Source organism: Cydia fagiglandana, chromosome 15 (genome assembly GCF_963556715.1).
Source record: "Cydia fagiglandana chromosome 15, ilCydFagi1.1, whole genome shotgun sequence".
Lineage (NCBI taxonomy): Eukaryota > Metazoa > Arthropoda > Insecta > Lepidoptera > Tortricidae > Cydia > Cydia fagiglandana.
In genome coordinates, this window is record NC_085946.1 from 5,073,608 (window position 1) to 5,094,577 (window position 20,970).

A 20,970-nucleotide genomic window follows, 5' to 3' on the forward strand; every position below is an offset into this window, starting at 1 on the left:
TTAATCCCGTCCAGCCTAAACCAAATCTTAGCTGGTTGAAATAAAGTTGCTAATCCAATGCAATTTTAACTCTCCCTCGTGTCTAATTAGCCTGAAAACGAAACTATCTAGAATACGATTTAATATGAGCTGTATTACTAAGGTTTAAGGTTGGTTTTTGATTGGCGGAGCGGCGACAATAATAGAGCGCTCTCGACCTCTCGGAGGCGCGAGATTTCCCGCGCTTTTTATTTTTTTCTGCAAATTCCTACACAGAGGTTATATTTTTCTTATTAAATTTTGGGCTTGAGAATATTTCAGTGAGGCTCTCCATTAAAATTTTCTATGACATCACCGTTATTCTGCAAATTTTAAATAATGTGGAAGTGAGATATATGTTTTTACCCCATACCTAAATTCCAAATATTATCTATTTATTAGTTCCGTACTAAAAACCTGTCAGTATGTAGATGGAATTTCTTAAGTTTTCGACCGACTTCAAAAAAGGGGAATTTATCAAATCTACCGTTGTTTTAACTAAAACTTTCACAAGGAATAATACCTAATCCTTACTTTCCTATTATGTTGTAGGATAGCACCAAACATAATTATTATATATAGTTGTCGTAGGCGTTACTAGCACCGGAATAAATATCGCAAAAAACCATCTATTTCGTACATTTCCATAATAACTTATGAGCCTTAATAAAATTTCCATAATAAGATCGTTGTCGTTTAATAAGTCATCGCCTCCATTACCATACACATTATCGAGAGGGACAGAAGATAGTGGAGGCACAGGACTGACAAGGAGAGGTGTATAGTGCCAATAGAATTATGTATATTGTTTTATCCTAGGAAGAATTTTTGAAATAGTGTTGTTCGTGAATGAATCCACTTTAATGGTTGTCAATTGAGTTCTGCTTGAATAAATAGGCAATTTCTCACGGGTGGCCTAGTAGCAGTGACCCTGCCCAAATTATTTACTAAACATAGTATGTTTTTGAAACCGTAAAAGCACCTATAGTCTAGTTCTACAACTATGGACCACTAGTTCAATAGGTAATTATCTAATTATACTGTCTGGCAAGACAATTTTGGCGGTAGAAAAAGGCGGCATTATAATGGGGCATTATCTATGAAAAGGGACCTTATTGTCGATGGCGCTTACGCTGCACAGCCGTCGTGCGGCATTGTATTTATATCGAAGCATTGTTAATAATGGCGTAAGCGCCATCGACAATAAGGTCCCTTTTCATAGATAACATAATGATGTGATAATGATCACAGGCCAATTTCTGGAACGGTATTAGACTAAATTAATATAGCCCACGAACTGTCAAGTCGCATGGGTGCGAGACGATCGTCCAGGTCGTATCAAAATTAGTTCAAAAGCATAACAAAAGTATTAAATTACAATCGACCTCTATAACTACCTACTTGACGAGGTTATCTACTAACTATATCAAGCTTGACATGGCTAGTAAAGACAATCACACACAATAACATCCAATTTTTGTATATTTTCCTTACTCATAATTCAGGTAAGGTTTACTCGGATAATTCCGAATGTCGAAAACTGTCGGATAATTCCGAAAGGAGACTTTTATTATGATGGAATTAAGGGTGATTTTCATCTGAATTTCGGAATTATACGACATTCGGTATTACCCGAATACACCTTACAGTCAGCATCAAAAGTAACGGATCGGAATCCTCTAACATCTTAACAGACATATAAAAGCTGAAATAAAAACTTCTCCATAAATAAATATCCTTATTTGCACACAAAACAGCCGCTTGGCGTAGCATTAGAAGCGTATCGTTCTAAACTCCCCGAAAAATCTATACAACCCCCCTCTCCCCAAGGGGAGGGTTACTTTTGGACTTTTTAACCCAAGACGACTTAATTCACTCGCGTTATTCTTAACATCGAGGGGAGAAAAGGGACTCGTAAGCGTTTTAAATATTTGGATGTAAATTTGGACGCTTTGCAAGTGCATTGAATTGATACCCGGTTTAAATATTCTGTAGGTATACATCAGACTTAGTGTTAAGTTTCGAGCATATTTATAGACTTAGTGTTAAGTTATAGCAGGTGGAATTTATTATGAAACATAAACAAAACTTATACAAACTATTATTAAAATTAAGTATAGACTAAATAAATTAAAACTAAAACTAATAAAATAAATAAATAAATAAAACTTACCCACCTACCTTAGATAGCAGGTATATAATGAGATAAACTTAAATTAGGATTGAAGATAAAAAATATTTCCTGAAGATTTTATAAAAAAATATCAAAATACCTATATTTTTATTTCAGAAATTAATATTACAGGAAAGGCAGTACAGTGATACCCACACTAGGCTGAGCCTGTGACGTGGGGATCTTAGAGAAATACAGAGTACCGACATGTCACGGCTATTATTTTACCAGAATATATTATAAATCTTATTATTTGCTTGTACACTGTACCAGGATTCGTACCCAGGACCATAGTTATCTAATTTCACATTTCTAAAATATTCATTATTTAAAACATTTAATAGAATTTCCACATAAGTGTAACAATAAATCGCGTCGTCGTAATTGGTCGGGCGCGGCACGCAGATTGCTTTGTTATTCCATTACTGTGTAATTAAGGCTTTGTAAACGCCAGAGTAGCCTTTAAATCACTTTGGAGAATTTCACTGGGAAAAAATACATCTAAGACAGATGAAAAGACAAATAGGTACTATTAATAGTCGATACATATAGAATACTTTGTACAGTCAACGGTAAAAATATGGGTGTACAAATAATTTCAAAAATATGTCCCATTAATCTTATGTCAGTGAATTAAGAACTATGGGACATATTTTTGAGTAAGTTGTCTACACCCATATTTTTACCGTTGACTGTACCTACTTGCAGCGGTATCATGGTCGCATTTTTATCACCTGTCATGCTATGTGTCACATTCGCACTTACATATTTGTTAGAACGTGACAGGCATGGTGACAAATGATAAAGAGCCGACCATATTAGCCCTACTGCCGATGTGGTGCATAATTATATTCCATCGTATTTTCACTAAAACGTATACGAACGCGAACGTGTCTTGATATTTCAATAAGTCTCGGTACAAAAAGTACTGACGTTACGTAAAATACAATAAACTAAATAAAATAAATGAAAAATACGATGGAAAACAATTAATTATGCACTACATCTGTAAGTAATTAAGCATAGACTTTAACTTAGCCTAAATATAAAATTACCTGCCTATCTAAAAGCGACTAATAGCTTAGAGAGTAATGATTCAATCCTACTTTTAAAACGTTTTCAGTTCGAATCCTGGCACGTATACCACCCAATTAGTTTCCAAACATTTGTAGCAAATATTGGTGAGAAAAACATGCGAAAACTATAGACCACACTTACCACATAACCATGTAGGTACCTACAGTCAGCTGCAGAGAGGTATGACCCCGCCCCTGCATAGAAATTTGTTTGCAGGAGGGTCACCTCTCTCTGCGGCTGACTGTACATAATACAGCCGTAAAGAACACACGTGTTTGGTCCCGGAGACGCACATTTCAAGGATTTTACGCAGCAGTAAAAAGGGGCGAAGGGATTAATAAAATAAGGTTGGTGAGGCGATAAAAGTAGCCATCGCGCTGTGATGCCTTCGGAGCTGTTTGCATAATTGAATACTGTTAAAAAAAAACTGGTCAAGTGCGAGTCGGACTCGCGTTTCAAGGGTTCCGTACATCACACAATTTTCATATTTTTTTTTGTACGTGAAACGTGACGTGAGTGAAACGTCTTGAAAAACCCGAATGGGTCAATCAAAAACCAGATGTAACATGAAGTTTTCTGGCGTGGTGGCTTTTATCTCTACAACCCTGAATATTAAATGCCGAACCATAGTACAAGTGTCCAAATGCAAAGACTGAAGAGCCCGCATAGAGCTGAAAACTCGGAGCGTCCGACGGGTCATGCTTCCTACAACTTCCGAAAGTGTTATAAAAGCGAAGACCGAAGAGAGATAATAGGTACCTACAGGTTGGCCAAAAAATAAGTGCATTCCCGTAGCCAAGGAGGTTTTGAGATTATACTAATCAACTTTTAGTATGGGACCAACCCCGACTTCACGTAAAAAAATGTATGCTCCCATAGAAAACGGACCAGCCAAAATGTATGAAACAGCCAAATTTTTCTTCGCGATTTCGGGGTTGCACGTTGGCAACGGGAATACACTTTTTTTTTGGCCACCCTGTGAAGTGCTTACCCTACAAGTACCATTACGGCTGTGTGCCAGATACAGCCTAGTCGCATTTTTTGTTTTCAGTCCGACTCACTCATGAAGCTAAAGGCACGCCTCTTCGGGACGCTTCGGGCCTTCGGCCTTATGCGGATATCGGCCTAAGGCCTTCGCAATTGCTGTCTACATCACTTTTCACTTAAACCATTGCGGCTGTGTCCCTAAAAAAACGTAACTGAATTTTTGTTCTTAAATCCGACTCACGCTTGACTCTAGATTTCTAATAGGTTTTCCTGTCATCTTTAGGTAAAGGACAATTTTGTGTATTTTTTTTCAGAATTATAGACCCAGTAGTTTCGGAGATAGAGGGGGGGGGAATGGTAATTTTTTGTCTATTTTCTTGAATAACTTCTAAACTTTGTATTATAAATTTATAAGAAAAATATATTTGAGATTCTCACAATGAGCTCTTTCGTTTGATATGTAACACGATATTGTTTTCAAAACTTTGTTTTTTGATTTTATCGTTTACCCCCCAAAAGTAGCCCCTATGTTTAAAATTAATTTGTTGTCGTTACATATTCGTCTTTGGGTCACAGACTTCCATATGTGTACCAAATTTCAACTTAATTGGTCCGGTAGTTTCGGAGCAAATTGGCTGTGACAGACGGACAGACGGACAGACAGACGCACGAGTGATCCTATAAGGGTTCCGTTTTTTCCTTTTGAGGTACGGAACCCTAACAAGTTTATTTACATGTACAATTTACCGATTACATGGATCGACCGACTGGACGCCGTCCTGTAGGTCGTCCTAATTAAGTATCGGTGGGCGGATCGAGTAGAGGCAGATCTCCGGGAGCTCAGCGTCAGTGAAAACTGGCGTGAATCTGCGCAGGACCGAGTAAAATGGCGTGCTCTCGTGTTGGAGGCCAAGACTCATTATGGGTCATCGCACCAGACTAGTAAGTAGTAGTATTCACAGGTTGTTTAAGGCCCTGATCGAACTAGGGTGTAGAATCGATACCGTACGCAGTCCTGATTGGCTCAAAGTCACGGGAGCGCACCCCCGCATCCGCTCCAATAAGGTAGCATAAGTACATACTAAAACATTGCAGAAATAAATAATAAATATCATTGAAAAAATAAGTACCTAAGCCTATAAGTTGACATAAAGCTACCGTTGGAGATAACAACGATGACCTACATGCTAAAACACAGAAGTGTTTAAGTAGTAATAAGTAACCACTCAAATCCTTACAACCAGTAACGCACCTTGAAGAAGGCTCCCTTTATCTGAAAGCCCCGCATTTTTCATTAAGTAGGCATCTACATTCTTTACAGTCAAAAAACCGCTCGATTCCTCACCAGTCTTATCTGGAACAAAACTGCGGAATCCCAATTAAACGTCCCCCTTTAAACTCCTATCAATTGTCTTAATAAAACTGAGTCCCCCATTCACTCCTAGACCGCGGTGCCTCTATTCTTAGCCAAGACATAACTGTAAAGAGCCACTAATTGCGGCCTAATCAAGTGTTAATTAATCAACTTTCTAGCTGTTCTGGACCTTATTGTGGGGGGTTAAGGGCGCCCTCATTAGGTTACCTCATTTGCGAGGCCGGAAGGTCTCCGAGATCTAAGGGCCGAGGTGCACTGACTGCATTTGAGAAATGTGGTGTGTTGAGAAATTTGTTTTTTTACTTATGAGAATTGGAAAATCTTGGTTTGGTGATGTAACTGATGTTACTTAAGACGCAAGCATAACTTAGGTAGGTACATTACATAAACAACAAAAAATCGTGTTACATAATTTAGCAGCGAATTAGAAACAATTTTAACGCAATTTGATACAGCCAAACATACTCAAAAAGTACAAAATAGATATCAGCCCCCGTGTTAATTAATTTAGTCACAGACTTATTAAGTGAAGTCTTTTTGAATCAGGACCAATTAAAATTTAAACACCTCCGAAAATGTCCTTTAGGCCCTCAGAAGTTGGCGACATCGCGTTTGTCCGTGAAAGCGGCCCAATTTGGCGGCACCGGGGCTCCGGGTCGGGACGGAAGCGCCCGGGGCTACGCGGGACCGTATGGGCGTATGTCGGTGGAGGTTAGTGGGGAGATGCGACTTTTGGATTAGGAGATATTTTGGAGTATTGTTAATTACCCGCTGTGATGCAGGTTGATAAATGTGGGTATCTAATTTAAATTGACAGCCTTAGCTTTTTTATTATCTTCGTAGATATTTATTTATTACAACAATTTGGTTTTACCACTCATAAGGGCGTCTGCAGAAGTAATCGTTTAAATAGAATTTGCTGGAAAATTACAAACACTATATAATGGATTTCGATCACGATGGAAACAATGAAGCAATTTGCAATTGATTAGCCATACCCACAATAATTCAGATAAATTGTGATTTTTCCGGTAGAAAAATAAGTTAGCTTTGGAACATAAACTAGTTTTTAGGGTTCCGTACCTCAAAAGGAAAAAACGGAACCCTTATAGGATCACTCGTGCGTCTGTCTGTCTGTCTGTCTGTCCGTCTGTCACAGCCTATTTTCTCCGAAACTACTGGACCAATTAAGTTGAAATTTGGTACACATATGTAAGATTGTGACCCAAAGACGAACATGTAACGTAAACAAATGAATTTTAAACATTGGGGCCATTTTTGGGGGATAAATGAGAAAATTAAAAAATAAAGTATGTCAAACTATATCGTGTTACATATCAAATGAAAGAGCTCAATGTGAAAATCTCAAATATTTTATAATTTTAGAATAAACAGTTTAGAAGTAATTCTTGAAAATAAGCAAAAAATGACCGTTCCCCCCCCTTTATCTCCGAAACTACTGGGTCTATAATTTTGAAAAAAATATATAAAATAGGTCTTTATCTATAGATGACAGAAAAACCTATTAGAAATATGTAGTCAAGCGTGAGTCGGACTAATTACTTAGTTTTTGATCAGACCCCTACGGGTTTTTTAATGGCAATTCACTCGCGTTTCATCTATAAAAAATACATTGTTAAAAATTGAGTAATATATTACTCAATTTCGGAACCCTTGGAACGCGAGTCCGACTCGCACTTGGCCGGTTTTTGTATTAATAAATACATTTTAGCTTACTAAACATAATACAAATCAGTTTCCTGCAGCCAAGCCTTCAACCAGTGTATAAGCCGACTATATTCACTTTTTACAAATCGCTTAACAGGCCAATTTGAGCTTTAGTTATGAGATCTGTATTCAATATGATTCTGATCTAATAACTAAAACTCGAATTGGCCTGCAAGTAAGTGAAACAGTAGACCTATAAGTAACCTTCGTAGCGCTACACCGTAGCTCTCAGCTTAGTCCACATGTAGCAAAAACAACTGTACACCAATACCAATATTGACTTTTAAAACATATCCATATTTTCAGTCCACCATCAGCACACACACACGCACGTCGGTATGCGTGTGTTTACGAGCGGCGGGCGCCCGGCGAATGCCAATTGGGTTTTTTATCGTGCCCGCCAGGCGTGACGACTTGCAGCCTGCCAGAGAACGGGCACTGTAAAAAACCTAGCAGTATAGATTCAAGACAAATTCGTTTTATTTTCTTTTTACGTGACAATTTCACTCTGCAGTGAAATTGAGTCATAAATCCAATGTTAACCGATTGGCATAACTTGCCAAGTATAGATTTGATAGAATTTAAAGATTGGCACCATTTGGGTTTTTATAGAACTTGTCATGCGACATCCATTCTATCTGTTGACCTAATTACTGTGTGAATAACATCAACATGTACTTTATTTTTTTATTAGAAGTGACACCAAATAAACCACCGGACTATTGTGTGTCTTCAACGTAAATAGGTGGAGGTAGCTAGGTCCTGTAAAAAATCTACAACACACTTTAAAAAAAAACCTGCTAACTTAAACCTGTTGGATGGATATTTAATTTATTATTCGCTCTATTAAAATCAACGCGATTGCCATCTAAATAAATCTAAACGTTTATTTATCACTTTGAATGTGGATAATGAATAACATTAACTTAACTATTATATCCTCACTGTTAAAGGTGTATTTATATTCTGACATTCAAAAGCAATGGTGATATGCATCCATATATGCAACAAGGGTGATATGCATGAAGCTAGTTTTTTTTATTTATTAACATAAAAATATACAGCTTATACAAGCACAGTGTCCCACAAAACAGTTTACGTGGTTTGACTGTGGGATTACCGCCAAATTATTAGATAAAATGTATTTGTAGGTGTTGAAAACCATAATTTTGCTATCCAGCCATCCGACATATCAAATAAACTCATTCAAATATTTTTACGATTTCTAAGCCAAACAAGATTGGAGTTAAAAAAAATGCAAAAAAATCCCATTCAAACTCAAGCCTAACTCCGTCCATTGTACAGAGAGCTCGCGGGTCGCTTCTAGGCACCGCAATTGTATAAACATTTCATATTAAATTGAGGACCGGGGGAGTTCTTTCTTGGTTGGTTTTTTCGTGGAGTATTGTCAAGTGTGTCCACTATAACCTGATCCGCGTCCTGGCTTCTACTGTCCCCTTTCCCTTCCAATTTTCTTCTTGCCAGGGGGGTGAGGAAGGTCATGGTATGTTGGGGTTGGCGTACAGAGCTGGTGTGAACTAGTGCACTCTTCACACGTACTACAATGCTCCCTAACTGCCTGCTATTAACCCTGTTCAACCCTTTCGGGAGGGATAGTGATGTTCCTAAATATTTGCTGAGCTTACTCATTGACCGTTTGGTCGGTAAATAAACGGGATACTGCAAATATTTAAGGACCTGCTGGGACTAAATAAACTAAAGTAATATAAACTGGTCATCATCATTTATTTAAGAGTTAGACTCTTGTCCGTGGAGCGGTGTATGTATGTCGGTCCTCTGCCTTCTCCTTGACGACACGACGTTGAGCTTTTCCTTGTCTCCCCCTCCGTCTTGTTGCCTCAACTTTCCCTTCAATGATGTTTTTCATAAATTCGTCGTGTCATGTACCTACTGGTAATGTAGGTAGTACGCATATTATGTAGGTAGCTACACCATCTGTATGTTCGAATCTATCTGCAACAAATCACTAGATAACATTTCTGGGTATAGGTAGGTGTTCATTTCGTGATATCGAGGCTTTCGAACTTGTCCGGTTATTTTGCAAATTTTATTACCTAATACGGCTAATACTTTTTGTAGGTAATTTTTATAATACTTACCTACATCTACAATAATTAGGGTAGCAATAGAAAAACTAGTTCTTAATAGTTAAAAATGTAGGTAAGTAATTATTACTAACCGTATTCTTATTAGGCACCTAATTTAACTTAAGTTTGTCGAACAAACTCCCTCCTATTTTTAAAATTCAGTTATAACAGGGGCACTGTCGGTAAATACGTAAGTTAACATTTTTCGACATCGAATGGCTCGAATAATTAATCGACTGCTAATTAATAACGTGTTCATCCCATCCCTACAGCTTCACACCTCGCCCGCGGCCGGCCCGGCCCCTCAAACAAAACTCAACTTAAACACCCTCATTATAAAGCTCTAATTCCATTACACGTGAATTTATTTTTATAAACCATTTCAATAAAACCTTATGCCTGAGAAATAAGGTCCAGTATTGAATCTTCGTAAATGACAATTCGATAAAACAAAGGTTTCTGTGCCGGGCATTAAGACCGGTTTTTGCAAATCATTGAGCTGACAATTGTTCAATCTTTCAATTAACCTAATACGCCTACAAGTGTGCCTGTAGCCTTTAATTACTTTGCTATTGAAAAAGAAAAAAAATCGATAAGATGTTTTAAGGTGATGATTAACTTTATTGAGACGTCAGGCTTTTGTTTCTAATTTTATACAAAAGCTTTTGTTTTTTTTTCTCCGTTATTTTTTGTAAGTACCTACATATATTGGTCTTCACGATAAGAAAATATTGAGTGAGAGAAACATTAAAATCTCTTGTCTATTATCTATTTATTAGTGGGTACCTATGAGAGCTGGCTGATAATAATAAAAAAAAATACCGAAGACATGATGATGTCACTATGAATTTTAACCTTAAAATAAATACAGATAACGAGACCGATAGCAATGGTTGATTTCGCTAGTTTAATCATCTGGCCTTGTGGCGCAACGGATAACGCGTCTGACTACGGATCAGAAGATTCCAGGTTCGAATCCTGGCAAGGTCGCAAAAATATTTTTTTTTTTTAAGCTATGAACTCGATGAAAATAAATCTTCTCAATGGAGGATTTGATTGCAATTTTTAATAATAATTATAATTTTTTAAGAAAAACTGAATAAGTATGTTCAGTCTTTCATAAAAATTACACATTTACTTCTGTTTCATCAATTATTCATAATCTTAACAAAAGCCATATCTCAACCAAAAAAACTTAGGTAACCCTCGCGCAGCGGAGGCGTTACACGCTACTATTTAATTTAGTTAACCCTTTCACGGCATTGTGTCGCAAATCTCTGTAGTGACAAAAGCCATTATTGAAGCCACGGTTGTGACACTGTTGTGACAGTGTTTGGTGACACTTCCGAAATGACAAAAGAAAAGGTACCTACCATTGTGTTCATACAAATTGTAAGAATAAGTGATTCAATTCATAGTATGGCCTGTAGGGTATTAGAAATCATACAATACTAAAAGGTGCGTACAGTTTTAGTATTAGTGACACATTTTAACCATAACGGCCATATAAAATAAGGTGCTTTGGGGTAATTGTGACAGAATCATGGAAGAGCTGGTTGTGATTGTATCCGGAAGTCACTAAACTATTGTTTTTAACTAATTGTATATAGGTATTGAGCAGTCATTTTAAGTGTGCTTCGTTATTTTAACGCTTATATTATATTATATAATTTATAAACCTATTCCTGGAATACCTTACCTGCAAAATACTTACACATACATTTTTTTTATTGGGTTTAAAAATCACTACCTACACCGAATGTTGTTTTAAGTCCAAGAAAATTATAGGGCAATTATGACAGGTTTTTGTATGTCTTCCCAGAATGTGATATTTTTGTAGATATGTATATCAAGTGTTTGTGTAGGCTACCGGGTTAATCGTATTTCTGGTTCAGCTATTAAGATGGATGACTAGGAGATATTAGTTCAAGCACTGTACTTCATAGAAGAGAGCAAGTTTTTTCGAGTGGCAATTTAGTTAAATTCTTAATCGTGACGCTATTCTGAGGACACGGGAAATAAATAAAAAAAACCGGGCAAGTGCGAGTCGGACTCGCGCACGAAGGGTTCCGTACCATAATGCAAAAAAAAAAACAAAAAAAAAGCAAAAAAAAACGGTCACCCATCCAAGTACTGACCACTCCCGACGTTGCTTAACTTTGGTCAAAAATCACGTTTGTTGTATGGGAACCCCATTTAAATCTTTATTTTATTCTGTTTTTAGTATTTGTTGTTATAGCGGCAACAGAAATACATCATCTGTGAAAATTTCAACTGTCGGACGGACGGACGGACGGACGGACGGACGGACGGACGGACGGACGGACAGCGAAGTCTTAGTAATAGGGTCCCGTTTTACCCTTTGGGTACGGAACCCTAAAAACACTGAAATCATATATGTCAATATTGTGCTAATTTATTCAAATTACAGTAAGTAGGTACTATTCCGGTATCCGTGATGAGAGAACATATGGGGCATTATCTATGAAAAGGGACCTTATTGTCGATGGCGCTTACGCCGCACAGCGTCGCGCGGCATTGTATTTATATCGGGGCATCGGTAATAATGGCGTAAGCGCCATCGACAATGAGGTCCCTTTTCATAGATAACGTCACATATTATGTTTTGGCTAATTTTCTAATTTTACAAAGAATGACCAAACAAATATTACAAAGTAATTTTGTATTAACCCGTATGTATCAAAAGTTTGCTACTAAATTAATAATCTTGAAATTGTAAATTATAGTCCAAATTGTCTGGGACGTATACGGAACAAGGCATGTGAAGGGTTAGGTAAGTGCCTACCCTTTCGACCGACAATAAATAGAAGAAATCTTCACACATCAAGATCATGGCCCTATCAATTACAGAGGAATTTAATTTCAATTGGCGTCATAAGCCAATAAAAGTGGCATTACCGCAGCTTAGACAGTTATGAGCCCTTACTTGTGACAGGATTAGTGGGATAAGTGAAAAGATAGTGAGGGCGCGACTGCATTACATGATGTTATCTATGAAAAGGGACCTTATTGTCGATGGCGCTTACGCCATTATTGCACATTGCTTCGATATATATACCTACAATGCCGCACGACGCTGTGCAGCGTAAGCGCCTTCGACAATAAGGTCCCTTTTCATAGAAAATGCCCCATATGGTCAAAAGTAATTTTGAGTCAAGATACTTCTTAAGGAAATTTGAGGAGTGTCTTTTTTGTATGGTATCCAAAGACATAAGCCCTTTTGAAAAGACTCTCCTCATTTAAAAAATCATAGTTTTCTATATTTACCTACTGGAAAAAATCTCTACTTATATAAAATGAAGTAAATTCGTGGTATAAATATTTATGACGAAAATATACCTTTACGTACCAATACGCTAGTACTTCTGTAATAGCCACAGACTGCACAAAAACTGCACGGCCACATAAAATACGAGAGTGATCACGTCGTGTAGGGGCTAGAAACTTATTGGGTATCAGCAAAACTTTTTTTTTAAATTATGTTATTCTGAGTACGTACTTCCAAACTCCAAACATTGATGTAAAATAATTATTTATTTATTACCAATTACGAGAACGCGTGACAATCATACCGCTTAACGGACAATGCTAACTAATCCCACTTGCATGGTACATCTGGCCAATTATCAAAAAGTCATATCTCCCAAAACTTTCTATACTCACATACGATGTTTTAGCATTACCGATATCCATAACAAGAAGGTCATATGAGTATACGAGTTTGGTACAGACTTAAGACGTTTTGGAATGGAATGGTTGCAAGTGGCACCCGCTTTAGGGAATAGCGAACCCCCGATATTAATTTATCGACTCCATTTATTAACATTCCTGGCAGTTAATGCTTGGGGGTGCTTATGCCCGTGTGGGGCTCATAATGGGGCAAGTAGGGCTCCGAACACGCGAAATTTGTTGTAGGTGATAGAATTTTAATTTTATGGTAAAGTAGCAATGAGAGATTAAGTAATACAGGATCCAGGCAACTCCTTTTAATAATTGACCGAGCGAAAGCAATTTGGCAGTAAGAATACATACATATCTCTATAAGCTCCATACTTAACATGAAAACTTAGCGTGGTCCTAGTAGGACCACTCTAAGTTCCGTCTCAGGAATTCCCGGGAGCACGTCCTGTCCTACTCTACCTAAAATAAATTTCGTTAAGTCGTCGAGATTAACATATCAGAGACTATATAATTGTAAAGGAGATGGCGGGACGACTTGGACGTATTTTGTCCGGATTGGCGGGAAACTGCAAAGGATAGTGTTGAGTGGAGGAAGCGAGGGGAGGCCTTTGCCCAGCAGTGGGACACTTAACCAGGCTAAAAAAAAATGTAGAGCACCTCTTAGACAAAATTTAGCTAAAACAATTTTATTTTAAGGAATACAGCTTGCAAAACGAGTATATTTACGGCGATAGTAAGTACTTTAGACCAGAATCGATACAAGTGGCTCAACGGAGATCGAATCTAGGTCGCTCCATTACTTGCCAATGCCAACTCGCCGGGCTTTTGGCCAGAGTAGAAATAAAAACAGTAGCTTAACTATTGTGAAGCGGGCATGAGCCTACGGCGCCTGCACTTATGGCGAATGGACGATTTCGATGCGGTTTTTTTTACCGTGAAAGCGAGTTTCCGTGCGGTGGTTCTTAGCTAATATGTCTGATAGAAATCGATCCAGCATTTGAAGAATATCAGCTCTTTTCCAAATTGATGTGCTTAAAGCATTTTTGGCATAAAATGGATATTTTTGGGGTAGGTACTTATAACGTAGGAGGTTTTTAATTTTTTTTATTTAATAGTTATTATATGCAGCAGGTCACGTAAAATGTTTTAAGACATTTTTTGGAAGTACAACACATTGATTAATTTATAAATGTAGCATTTAAGTAATAAAAATACGGTAAAAACAATTTTTTTTATTAAGCCAACCAAAAGCGACTTTGAGGAACTGTCATAGAGACTCATTCGACACGTGTGGTATAAAATTAGCTATATCAAATTATCTAGAGAGGTGACGATGATCGTTGAGGTGAAAATTGGGTAGAGTTAGACCAAGAAAGTCTGCAGCGATTTTGATAGCCAACGTAGTGCAAGTGTTATTTAAGCGTCAAATTTTTATCAAATTTTGACGTATAAATAACATTTGCACTGTGTGGGCTATCAAAATCGCTGCAGACTTTTATAGGTCTGACTCTAGTCAGTATGAGAACTACTGTTTTAAACTATGCACTCTGTCAGACGAATACTGCAGTTCCGAGGGACGAGACCCAGCATAAATGTCTACCGATCGGATAACGGCAAAGTGAACTGCTTAATCTGTATGCTCAACGGTTCTGAAAACCGCTTTGCTTACAAATAGCGCGAAAAATAAGCTGGATGCAAATTGTGGTTAGTTTTTAGGTACCTAAATGGCAGATATGGACATGGATGGATGGAAAAAATTTGGAGGTCCCACGTCACATCAGCCGTAATGTATGAAACAGCGAAAAAAATTTCGCGATTTCGGCTTTGGTCTCATAATAAAAGTTGTTCAGTATGACCTATTAAAGTCACTATGCAGAGGATGGCTGGTGATTAAAATTTCACCGTGTATACTCCCATCAAAAATAATAGATAGTATAGAGGGGTCCTGTCATAGTAAATGTTGTAGTCACTGTAAATTTACTGCCATCTATCGACATGCGACTATAACTCAAAATAAACACGTATAAAATTATCAAATAAAATGAATATATATGGATAAATGATTTTATTATTTTTATATAATTTTGACCCACGTTCATTCACTGATATCTATGTGTTAAAATTGTTAAATATGAAACGGTGTCGTCACGCCATCTAGCCGAGCATAGGCCAAAGGTGTGTGAGCCATCTATCCGAGAATGACTTTTTCTTGATTTCCGAGGCACGTTTTTTCCTGACTTTATTCATCTTATACGAAGTTATATATGTCTTTGCTCCCATGTAGATATTGGCCGGCTATGCTAGACATAGCACTAGTTTACCATAAAGTCTATAAACAACGCTCTAATATCCTACTTTTCCACAAATTATCCCCGTACGCAGCCTGTGGAGAGGACACGCGTGCCGCCGAATAAATGGGGCATTATCTATGAAAAGGGACCTTATTGTCGATGGCGCTTACGCTGCACAGCGTCGTGCGGCATTGTATTTATATCGAAGCATTGTTAATAATGGCGTAAGCGCCATCGACAATAAGGTCCCATTTCATAGTTAATATTATAAATGACGTTTCGCAAGATGGCGTCGTGCGCGCGCATACGCGAAGGCAACGCGGTAAACAGCCACTTTTCTTTAATTAACTTGGTGTTTGTGAAGACGAGGAGATTTTTAACGTATTTTTTCGACATCTTTCTTATCTTTAAATCTCATGAAGTAAAACTATTTTAATCGCGAATAATGAATTTATAATATAGCCCGACATTTCCGACATTTTGAACAATTTACAGCTGCTGCCACTTGTATAAACTACTCAAAACGATCAGTCAGAAACGCTTTAATTATAAACTAATCAATAAAATTTTATATGCTTTACAATTAGAAGAGCTAAAAATGAAAAAAATATAGGAATGGATGGAATGGATCTCTATTAACCAACAGAGATCTTTAGATTCATAACCTATCCATTTTTTAGTGTTCCGTACAAAACTTTGTTCTTTTATCATTATAAAACAATTAAAAACTCTATAACAGGGACGGATATTAACAAATCATTAGCCAGACGAGAAAGTCGGTCGGCTTTTAAACAGCCGCAAAGTATTTTTTTGTCCTGAATTAAAAGCACGCAACAATCACTCCAACACGTCAACACATCCAACAAATATTACCAAGCAGACAAGCACTCAGATAAAAAACTTCCATCTCATTCGTACTCAAATTAAGCCAGTAATCAAATCACAAAAAGCCCTGAACGTACCCGCATACGTTTCTAAGGTGTTTACGGACAAATCAAACATCTAACGACCCACGTATCAGGTTCCTTCACATAATTGTAATATTCTAATTAGAACAGTGTAAATACCATTCAGTCTCTTACATCCTTACGGCATTTTGATGGAGATGTTTGAGTCATGGTCGATAATAGATCGCATTCAAGATGATTGACTGAATGGCTTCAATGAGTCATTATATGACAATGCGAGGTTTCTAATCGTGGAATGATGGGTTGGCAGGTCCTATTGCAGCTTTGCTAATTGTGGAGCATATTTTATTGGTTAAATTATAATTAAGGCGGTTCTGACTGATAGTTTTGAATAGTTTATACAACAAGTCAATAGGTACATTCAAACGAACTGAAATCTCACTGAAAAACTAACAGACAAGTTAACTAACAACAAGACAAGCACTAACTAATACCTAAGACAACATTTTTAAACAACTGTATCAGGTAGGTACAATTAATAGTTGTGATGTATATCTAATAGATTTATGAGCTATGTTCCATGTATAACCATTAAAATAACCAGTTTTAAAATTAATAATAAGAGTCTGAATATAACAACTAATTATACCTAAATGTTTCGTTCATTGACACAGTTCTTCATATGTCAGAAAATACAAATACATTTTTGATCTAATTTTTCTACGTCACAACCATTTTTCCGTAACAGACGTACTAAAACCCTAAATAATCAAAAAGTCATATTAAATAACTCATATTAAATAAACTCTAGTGAGATTGGTAGGCACTCTTATGTGAAGCTTGTCGGATGTTATGTCAGTTTTGGCTCATGCTAATTTTAGGCATCTCGTCCGCGGCACTACGCCGAAATCTCGGCATTAATAAAGTGTTCTGTAGCATTCTAGGAAAACAAAAAAAGTATACCGAAGTTTAGTATTATTATACTTCACTTTGTTTCTTTTCAAATAAATTGTAAAAAGTTACAGGCTACGAAAATGAACTATACATACGGTAAAAAAACACACTGGCAATTTGTGTGTATAATCACAAGTTAAATTAACATTTGCCTACTATTCCCACAGCAAACAAAGAATTGAACACCGGCGATATCCACGGAAATTAGGTTAATACCCATTTTATACCCAATTTAACCTTAGTGGGACAAAAAACAGCCCATGCTGTAACCAGACACCATTGAAGAATCTCTTGACGTATTGAGGGCCTGTCGCGTACTAAGTTCTATTCTTCATGAGGATAGGCCAGGAGTCGAAGATAAATTCACTTTTGCCCTTATCCTGAAAAATATATTTATCTTTAAATTTAATTAAATTTAAATTTATAAATCCAAAATTTATTGTACTTACGTAGAATCCTTCATTCGGCTTATTTTTTTGTATTTTTTTATTGCCTACTGGAAAAAAGTATCGAAGTTGATTTTTGTGTTCATTTTTTTGCCATTATAAGACTTTTTACTTTCTTAATTTTTAAGATTTTTTAGTAATTTGCTCAACTTCATATCATAATTAATTAAGTGAATAAAAAAATGTTTTTGTACCTACCTATGTATCTACATACAAATGATGTATGAACTCTCTACAAACTTCTGTGCAATAACGTAGGTAACTGTAACTACTTTCCGGCTTAGTATATTTTTAATATGGTCACAATGTATCGTTGGGGCACACGACGACGTTTCGATGCAGGTTACACTAATCTTGTTGCTGGAAGTTTGATGTCCCAGCAAAATGTCAAAAGTTAAGTAAATGAAAGAGTTGTAAAATTTATAATGTATAAGCACAGGAGCACTGTCACAGTGTCTCACCCCCCAAATTGACAACACGTCCCTCTATCATCATTATTATCATCGTCATCTCAGCCATAAGACGTCCACTGCTGAACATAGGCCTCCCCCTTTCTTGGGGGGTGAATGCCATAATCGCCACGCTTGGCAGGCGGGTTGGCGATCGCAGTCGAGTATACCGAATTTGAGGGACGCTGCTGCCCGTCCACCGGTGGTCTTGGACGTGGTTTAAGGACATACCCGGGTCCTGGACGTAGTTTAAGGACAAACCCGGGTCCTATAATTAATACTACATATTTGAAAAAGATGGTCCCTCTATAATTAATACTATTTGAAAAAGATTGGTAGTCAATTCCGCTTGCGAGCTGCTAAGGCCACTGGTTTTGCAGACATTCACTGGTTGTGTAGGCGAATATAAACCCGAAAAAGAACGAAGTAAATTTTCTTCATCTGCCTCCCGGAGTATAAGTGGCCGCGCTAATCTGCTCATTGTTGTCGCAACCCGACACCCATTGTGCGCGTGCGCCACCCGACACCACGCGAATTGGTTACTACCGTCAATTAAACGTCTAACAAAACGAAGAACGTTAATTTGACGTAATTTGGGATGAATAGGATTTTTTGCGGCTGACCAGTGTATTTTCAAAGAGATTTGTCACCACACACAGCGCACTTTAAATTAAACGTTTTATGATCATCACCATCACCTGTAAGTCCTGTATATACAGACCGTAAAAAGTCTGCAGCGATTTTGATAGCCCACGCAGTGCAAGTGTCATTTTAAACGTCAAACTTCTACGAAATTATGACGTATACATAACACTTACACTGCGTGGGCTATCAAATCCGCTGCAGACTTTTATTGGTGCGACTATAACACAACTGGACATAGACCTTTTCCATGACACGCCACTGATATAGATCTTCAGGGGCTCTAGTCAAGATAACAATCGTACATTGACAAACGTCACAAACGTGAAAAGTAAAAATGTATCGGGATGATAGATGCTACGAAAAGTCACTTTACTATTTCCATACATTATTTAAGCTTCGGTTTGTGTTTCTATCAACGATTGTCATCTTGGCTAGGCCTCCTTAACCTGATAGTTTTGGATAAATAAGACACAGTATTTTGAATTTTTATTTGCTACTTCATCTTTTTTGTCTGGGAAGTTTGGAAACTTTAAGCTAATGCTGGCCTTAGTTTCTTTGCGGATATTAGGTATCGTTTCTAATTTTTCGTTACTCAAAATTTAGCTTAGGTTACCTACTTAGGTAAATACTAGTGATGTGCCGACTATTGATTTGGCCGACTAGCCGACTAGCCGACTAATCGGCGCTCGGATGGCCGATTAGTCGGCCGACTAGTCGGCTAGTCGGCCAGATCATTAGTTTCGTCTAAGTTCGGTTCAGATGCACTTAAAAAACAATTGTTTTACTCCTTTCGTCGCGCTATTCATCATATTATAGTAACGCTATAAAATAAAATAAATAAATCCTAAGGCTATATTTCATACGACAACCGGACAATCGGACATACGAAAGCGATCACATGGTCGATAATTCGAACAAAAGTTTTCGAGAGCATCCTAAATAGGAATTTGGGTAAAATAGGTGAAAATAATCTTTTCACCTATTTTATACTATTATATATAGTCAATTAATTGCTGTTTATTTCTTTTTGCCCTGTTTTTCTGTCACTTATAAAGTGCCGACTAATCGGCCATTTTTGCCGACTACAAATCAGGCCGGATAGTCGGCTTTCCCGACTAGTCGGCGACTAGTCGGTACATCCCTAGTAAATACCTACCTATCTAATATCATTTAAAATTCATGAATTTCCTAAAAGGTAAAATTGCCGAAAATGTCTCTTTGCTTTATTCAGCTATTCACGTTAATAATAGTCTGAGTTTTCGGCAGAAGCCGGTAGGCACTTTGCCAAACAAATTAATGTATTAAACATACCGCTACTAGACGAAGCTACTGTGCCAATCTTCAACACGCTTAAATCTAATTTTAATTGGATTGGTAACTTACGTCTTGCTTCTACACGTGCATAATGTGTAGGTATTGGAGCGTCGTGACAATCCAATGCATTTTTGTAGAGTCTGTGCGGAAAGAGAAGAGTCGTTAAATGTATCGGGGCTCAGGGGGCCTAGCCAAAACGCTCTTCGAAAAAAAATATCGCTAACGAATCGATAAAAAATGTATGGGAATGACAGGTACCGTAGATGAGTCTGTCGAAAAATATTAACGAATACAAAAATGTTAGCCAAGTTGGAATGTTGTAACGAAACGCAAAACATTCGTTACCGGAATTCGATATCTGCCATACATTGTCTAGCCAAATGGAATCGTTATCGCCTCCTAGGTGTCGATACGTAGCGATACTTAGCGAAGTACAGAAAAAGGCCGCATAACAAGTGATTGTAATTTTATTGTGAAGTAAAATACACAGTTTAAGATTATTGTGGGCGGCTCACAACGCAGAAGTTTTGCGGAGACGCAGGCGTCGTCAGCAAAATCGCCTCCGGCTAGAAACAGTAGAGAAGGAATTGTTGTTCATTCAACTACTGTACATTCTACGACTCTTCTCTTTCCGCACAGACTCTAATTTCTTGATAATGCACGGAAGAATGACACAAAGTTTTATCAGTTGAAAATGAGTGCCTCATTTCGACGTTAAAAATAACGTTTGACGAACCTAATATAAATTTTAAATTTACCATAGATACTTTTTTGGAAAAAAATCTGTTCTGTACC

General features: G+C 37.3%; 1 protein-coding gene and 1 non-coding gene across 2 annotated transcripts in view; both read left to right on the forward strand.

Moving 5' to 3' along the window:
• The window catches only part of LOC134671269 (visual system homeobox 2-like), a 129,546-nt gene that overhangs the window by 11,916 nt on the left and 96,660 nt on the right, over nucleotides 1-20,970 (forward strand). The gene's annotated exons all lie outside the window — the stretch shown is intronic.
• On the forward strand, nucleotides 10,384-10,456 carry Trnar-acg (transfer RNA arginine (anticodon ACG)). Its single transcript has one exon. It is a non-coding gene; the product is annotated as a tRNA-Arg (tRNA).